This window comes from Mustela nivalis (assembly GCF_964662115.1).
Source record: "Mustela nivalis genome assembly, chromosome: X".
Lineage (NCBI taxonomy): Eukaryota > Metazoa > Chordata > Mammalia > Carnivora > Mustelidae > Mustela > Mustela nivalis.
This window is the reverse complement of record NC_139040.1, coordinates 65,654,161-65,662,178: the sequence shown is the minus strand read 5'-3', so window position 1 is coordinate 65,662,178 and position 8,018 is coordinate 65,654,161. Positions and strand designations below refer to the sequence as shown.

Below are 8,018 nucleotides of genomic sequence, written 5' to 3'. Positions count from 1 at the left end.
AAACACTTGAAAAGGGTCGATGATTGAAAAAGGGTGGGAAAATCTGATAACATTGGAAATTGTAAAAGGACAGTTACAGAAGGCCTTTCTTAGATGGTAATGCCTGAAGGAAGTTAGGAAACCAGCCATACAGCGTCCAACACCGGTTTTCGCAGTTGATTTAGAAAAACATTACCCAAATTTTTAGGGTGTTTTCCGTGTTTATTTTCCCTTTTTTTTTTTTTCCTGTTTTCTCTGTTTCCAGGTAGCACTCCAGTTACATGCTTTCTTCCTTTTCTTCCAACAAACCAAACTTCTTCCCACTTCTACAACTTTATATAGGCTAGAATATTTTCCCTTCATATCTTTGTTCTCAACAACCAAACCTCTTCTCAATTGTCATTTCCCCACAGGAGTCTCCCTAGCCACGCTATCCTAAATAACAACTTCTCCAGCCCCTTATCTGCTTAATTTTCTTTAAAGTACTTAGTCTGAAAGTATATTATTTATTTGTTTACCCTACCCCTTAAGAGCAGCAAACCTCATTGTTTTGTTTATTGTTATAACACCAGCGAACTCATAGTAGATTATCAAATATTTTTTAACAGTTAACATTTTATTGAATAATTGCAGGTCAGACACAAATCTAAATATCTTCAAAAGTGTTATAAACTAAGTATATTAGAATATCATACCCATTTTTTATATTATATTTTATTTTTTCAGTCTTACAAGATTCATTGTTTATGCACCACACCCAGTGCTCCATGCAGTAGTTGCCCTCCGTAATACCCACCACCGGACTATCACTATCAAATATTTTTTGAGAGAAGGCACCCTCTCAGCATGATGGCCATTTCATCAGCCTGAATATAAGTATTTCACTCCAAGCAGTTACAATAATATACTCACACTTCCTGCTCATCTTCCCATCAGACTTGATATTGTCATTTTTTAACAATATGTACACATAATTTAGGTGCTATCAGCTTTTGTCTTATATGATGTAGTCGTGTACCAGAACTTTTACTGAGAATGCGTAAAACGAATTCTTCAGTGGCCTGCAGGTGTTATTAAACCCGATAGTGAGCATTGGTAATAGCATTAGCCACTCCTTTACATGTTCTTGAGGCAAACATAGCTTAATGTGAAAGTTACAATTATAAAGGAAGCAGGAGAAAATATAAGTGAATATGTCTACATCCTTGGGGATGTGGAATGACTTTCTAAACATGACACAAAATTTTTAAAAGGAATTACTGTTAAATAAGAATAAATAAAAGCTTCTGAATGTCAAAACACAAGGTTAGTGAAGTTAAAAGAGAAATGAAAAACTGAAAAAAACAATTTCAAAATGACATATAAGAGCTAAGGGGTAATACTAGTCTATAATAAAATTAAAAGACAAATGACAAATTGGTAAAAATATTAAATATATGATAAACATATATGACAAATATCACAAGTCAATAAAGAGCTATTAAAATTGATTTTTTAAAAAGATAAACCCCCCTTATGCTAAGGACATAAATAATTCAAAAAAGGAGAAATCATTTGCCTGATAAGCATATGATAATAGGTTCAATCTCACTAGTAACTAGAAGTGAAAATAGAAACTAATTTTTTTCTCTTAGAATGCCAAATATTAAAAATTTGATAATATTAAGTGTTGATGAAGATCCTATGAAATAGGCACACCTGAATGTTACTGGTACAAATTGATATAACATGTTTTGGGTAACTTGGCAATGTATATCAAATGCCTCAATGTCCTGTTTGACCACCAAGTCCATGTACAGAAATTTAAGGAAAAGAAGTGAACACATTTGCAAAGACGCATGTAACAAGTATACAAAGATTTTGATCACAGTGAGGCTTATAATATTGAAATACTGAAAAATCAGGAAACTATTCAACAATAATTAGTGAAATATTTTACAGTACATCTACTTAATGGATTCTAACATCGCCATTGAAAATAAGGAGCTAGATCTGGAAATATGTTCAAGTTACATTTTTAATGGAAAAAAAGCAATTTACAAAATAGCCTGTGTGATTCTATTTATATATTAAAATACGTGTAAATATGCATGGAAAAATTCTAGATGTGTACACATGCAAATAAAATATGAAGGGATGATTATTAGTAACCTTTCTTCTTTCCTCTGTTTGCATTGTCTTGAATATTTTGCAATGTGCATGTATTACTTGCTATTGGGAGAAAGGGCCATTTTCATTTTGAAAGAAAGTTCTGTCTGAATCTGAAAAAGAAAAAAAAAACCAGTATCTTCATATCCACCTGTTTTATTCTCTTCATCATTTAATTATACCCTTCCTCTCTTTCTTTTTTCTGCTTTTCTTTTTCTCTTCCTCTCTTCCATGTGTTCTTCCAGGCTGTTTTATAAGCAAGGAACTGCTTACTTCCAATATTTTGGAAGTGACTTCTCAAAGCAGTTTATCCTGTGATGGCATTCAGTGCCACCCTAGACCCCAAGGAAACAACCACTGACTAATTATCATTCAGCTTCTGTTCAGTCTAATTTCTCTCCCATGCACTTCTTACATATGTGTGATGTTCAAATGATTTTTACCCCTTCCTGGTGAGATGTCCTTTAGGAGGAAAAAAAATAAAAGATTCTCCCAGTCTTTCTTGGATTCATTTATTCAACAAAATGTATAGATCATCTGCTATATGCTGGTCACCTGGAATATATCAGTAGAACAAAGACAGGAAGACCCTACCCTTGTGGCAAGACAGACATTGAACAAATACTTATAAATGTAATGAACAAAATGAAGGAGACATGGGTACAATGGGAGGGGTATATAAAAGGAACTTTTAACCTAGAGATGATGCCACTTTTAGCTGAGACCAGAGCTGAAGTAAGAATGCCAATTAGAGAGGGGGGATAAAGATTAAGGAGGAACCCTGAAAGAAGGAATGATCTGTACAGATGTCCTGGGGTGAGAAAATGGGGAGCTGAAAGACTATCTCATTTTCTTTAGCAAATCACTCTGTGTAGTTTTCTTCTTAGCATTCACCACACTGAAATGTATTTATCTTGTCTATTTGTTTATGTTGTTTACTGTTTGTATGTCTAGGTTTCTAGCCTGTCAGTCTTCCCACTGCTCTGGTCCCAGTGTTAAATTCCATGAGTACTGAAGCTTTGTCCCACTACTTCACCACTGTATTTTCTGAGCCTAAAATATATAATAGACAGTCAATATTTCTTGGATCAATCAAAGCATTAGCTTGTAGTTCATATTAGACATTTTGAATCTTAAGGGCAATGGGAAGTTGTTGAAGAGTCAACTTCTTTCAAGATATGTCTCCAAAGGCAAAGGAAACAAAAGCAAAAATAAACTTTTGGGACTTCATCAAAGTCAAAAGCTTCTGCACAGCAAAGGAAACAGTCAAAAAAACAAAGAGGCAACCCACAGAATGGGAGAAGATATTTGCAAATGACAGTACAGACAAAAGGTTGATATCCAGGGTCTATAATGAACTCCTCAAACTCAACACACACAAAACAGACAATCATATCAAAAAATAGGCAGAAGATATGAACAGACACTTCTCCAATGAAGAGTTTTTAAAACATCATTTAAAAATGATCTGATAAAGGTATTTTTTTTAAGATCTTCATGACTACCATATTATTAAATTGCATTTTCTTTATAGTAGTTATACTTACTATTTTTTTAAGTAGGCTTTACACCCAGGATGGGGCTGGATGAGGGCTGGAACTCACAACCATGAGATCAAGACCTAAGCCAAGATTAAGAGTTGGACACTCAGTGGACGGTGCCACCCAGGAACACTGAGTATACCTACTACTTTAAGATTCAAAAATCCTTCATCTTTAGGAAGATCAACTGGTTTTGTTTTTTTAAAAAATGACACCCATGAAAAATCTATTCATTTAGTTTAGATATTGTCTGTAGGGTCTCAGGAGCTTTTTAAAAAATATTTTGAATAAGAAAACAAACAATCAAGTCAAAAAATGCCCAGAAGACATGAACAGACACATGAAAAAATGTTCATCATCATTAGCCATCAGGGAAATTCAAACCAAAACCACATTGAGATACCACCTTACACAAGTTAGAATGGCAAAAATTGACAAGGCAAGAAACGACAAATATTGGAGAAGTTGTAGAGAAAAGGGAACCCTCTTATACTGTTGCTGGGAATGCAAGTTGGTGCAGCCACTTCAGAAAACAGTGTGGAAATTCCTCAAAAAATTTAAAAATTGAGCTACCCTATGACCCAGCAATTGCACTACCAGGTATTTACCCCAAAGATACAGATGTAGTGAAAAGAAGGGCCATCTTTACCCCAATGTTTATAGCAGCAATGTCCACAATAGCCAAACTCTGGAAAGAGCCAAGATGCCCTTCAACAGATGAATGGATAAAGAAGATGTGGTCCAACGGTCGCCAAACTGTGGGAAGAACCAAGATGCCCTTCAACGGACGAATGGATAAGGAAGATGTGGTCCATATGCACTATGGAGTATTATGCTTCCATCAGAAAGGATGAATACCCAACTTTTGTAGCAACATGGACAGGACTGGAAGAGATGATGCTGAGTGAAATAAGTCAAGCAGAGAGTGTCAATTATCATATGGTTTCACTTATTTGTGGAGCATAACAAATAGCATGGAGGACAAGGGGAGATGGAGAGGAGAAGGGAGTTGAGGGAAATTGGAAGGGGAGGTGAACCATGAGAGACTATGGACTCTGAAAAACAATCTGAGGGTTTTGAAGGGGCGGGGGGTGGGAGGTTGGGGGGATACAAGTGGTGGCTATTGGAGAGGGCAAGGATTGCATGGAGCACTGGGTGTGGTGCAAAAATAATGAATACTGTTATGCTGAAAAAAAAAAGAGGATGTGGTCCAATATATACAATGGGATATTACTCAGCCATCAGAAAGGATGAATACCCAACTGTTGCATCAACATGGATGGGACTGGAGAAGATTATGCTAAGTGAAATAAGTCAATCAGAGAAAGTCAATTATCATATAGTTTCACTAATTTATGGAACATAAGGAATAGCATGGAGGACATTAGAAGGAAGGGAAAAATTAAGGGGTGGAAATCAGAGGGGAAGATGAATTATGAGAGACTATGGATTCTGAGAAACAAACTGAGGGTTTTAGAGGGGAAGGTGTGGGGGCGTGGGTTAGCCTGGTGATGGGCATTAAGGAGGGCAGGTATTGTATGGAGCATTGGGAGTTATATGCAAACAATGAATCATGGAACACTACATCAAAAACTAATGATATACTGTATCTTGACTAACATAACATAAAAAAAAGAACTATTGGCCCAAATCAATTTAACCAGAAAACCAATGTCTGCATCTTAGTGATTCCACTCGGCCTTAGTTTGCTCCTTCAGGGGTTCACAATAATATTCAAGATATAAATGAATTCTAAGTATTTTCTCCAGTTTGCCCTGAGGAAGAAAATAGCAGGATGGGAAGGAATAAGTGAAAGGCAATCTATTCATGTATTCAGTTATGTCATCCATTCAACAATATTTATTGTGTGCCATGGCATTGTGCTAGGCTTTGGGATTATAGATAGAAAAGATATAATTGCTGTCCTGAGAACATTCACATCCAGAAGAAAAGAGGCAGGATGTAGTTTTATCTACAGTCAATTTGTAAAAATATGTGGAAGCTAAAGCTGATGTGTTGGTTTCACTGTAGGAGCCCAGGCAAAATGTTTGAGAAAGTCATCCACAAATTTGTATTTATAAAATGTTATAGGACTTAAAAATAAATGGAAGATTAGGGAGTGAAGCACACAAAGCATAAAAGCCCTTTTATTCCTTAACACCTGTATAAAGTATTTTTAAACTAAAGGACTTAAGAATGGCAATCTTCCACCAACAATGTAGGAAGAGGGAGAAGAATGGCAATCTTGTATATTCACCTTATGGTGACAGAGGAGGCTAGTAAAAAGATTACAATTGTTTTCATTCCCAGTAGCACAATGCCATGTTTATACTAGTATTGCTGTTGAAAACCTACTTGCTCTATAACTCATTTTATTTCTTTGAAAAGGGTATATAGTGATGGATATTGTTTCTCCTACAAATGTTATGTAATTAATTAACTGGGGTTGTTCTTCTGTAGCAAAATATACTCTAGAAATAGGAAGTATTATTGGAAATATTCAAACCATAGAAACAAAATATGTACTGAGTGTCTGGTTAATTACATCAGTAGTAAGGGAACTCAGTAGATTTAGTGTAGTGCCTTTTTTCTGGCTATTACAGCAGCAAAGAAAGGTCTCTCTTTACACTTTATGCTTTCTGGGAATATAAAAACAACCTGCCTAAGGAAGTAATATCAAGCACCTTGTATATCAAACATGAAGGTTTCAGATGCTCTGTTATAGAAAGCACAAAGCAGTTTTCTAAATCATGCCAAAACAACCATAATGTAAGTTTCTGTAGCAAATTAAGTGCAATAAAGCAGGGAGAAGACAGAAGATTTGGATTAGAAAAGAAATACCCATCTTATCTCCAATTAATAATCTATTTTACTAAATACATAGTCCTTTAATCATTTAAACTGTGAAGAATAAATGTTTAAAGTAAGTTAGGTTGACTATGCACTGTCTTTTGGCATGAAACAACTCTGTGGAGACAAGATGATTCTGTCCCTGTTTCATATCTCTAACCTCCATACATAAAAGCCTCAAGCCCACCTAAAAGCCTTAGCACCCACCTAAACTTTCATCTCCATAGAGGTCAGCTATAGGTCCACTTCCATCTCCATTTCCACTGTTTTGCATCCCCTCAACACTTTCTACTGAGCCCTCTGAAATCATGCATTCAATATCAGCACATAACCCTGGATTCTTAGTCTCTCTCCATTGAAAGGTCTATCCTTCTTAGCACCTTGAGAAGTGGTAGGTTCCAAATGGCCTCCCCTTCCCTAAGATTCACTGAGGAAAAAAAATGCAGACCGTTTTTCCTACTTCATTTTTCAAACTCAGAAGGAGAGATGGAAGGGGCACTGAATTAAACTACAGATTCCTACGCCTCACCCTAAGATTCTGATTCAGACGTTTTAGGGTACAATTCAGGAATCTTCATTTTATTTTATTTTAAAAAAGATTTTGTTTATTTATTTAACAGAGAGAGAGAGAACACAAGCAGGGGGTGGAGAAGAGGCAGAGGGAGAAGCAGGCTCCCCACCGAACAGGGAGGCCAAAGTGAGGCTCCATCCCAGGACCCTGGGATCATGACCTGAGCAGAAGCAGACCTTTAATGATTGAGTCACTCAGGCACCCCAGGAATCTTCATTTTAAACAAACTCTCCAAAAGATTCAGATGCAGATTATCCGCAGAGAAGTGCTTAGAAGGTGAACTTAGTCCCAGGCTTTGGATTTCCGGGAGCAAACTGAGGGTTACAGAAGGGAGGTGGTGGGAAGATGGGGTAACCTTGTGATGGATTTTAAGGAGGGCATATGATCTGATGAGCACTGGGTGTTATACACAACTAATCGATCGTTGAACGCTACATCAAAAACGTATCATGCTTAGCGAAATAAGTCAAGCAGAGAAAGACAACTATCATATGATCTCCCTGATATGAGGAAGTGGTGATGCAACATGGAGGCTTAAGTGGGTAGGAGAAGAATAAATGAAACAAGATGGGATTGGGAGGGAGACAAACCATAAGTGACTCTTAATCTCACAAAACAAACTGAGGGTTGCTGGGGGGAGGGGGTTTGGGAGAAGGGGGTGGGATTATGGACATTGGGGAGGGTATGTGCTTTGGTGAGTGCTGTGAAGTGTGTAAACCTGGTGATTCACAGACCTGTACCCCTGGGGATAAAAATATATGTTTATAAAAAATAAAAAGTTAAAAAAAAAAAAACTCATAATGTATTGTATGTTGGCTAATTAAACCTAATAAATTTTTTTAAAAGATGGACTTGGTTAAAACAATAATAGTTATCCTCCACTGTGTCCCTACTATGTGCCAAGAATATTGTGCACATTGTCTTATTTA

The 8,018-nt window shown here is 36.5% G+C and overlaps 1 protein-coding gene across 1 annotated transcript in view; it reads right to left on the bottom strand.

Annotated features, from left to right (window-relative positions):
- The window catches only part of ZDHHC15 (zDHHC palmitoyltransferase 15), a 1,212,570-nt gene that overhangs the window by 319,063 nt on the left and 885,489 nt on the right, over nucleotides 1-8,018 (bottom strand). The gene's annotated exons all lie outside the window — the stretch shown is intronic.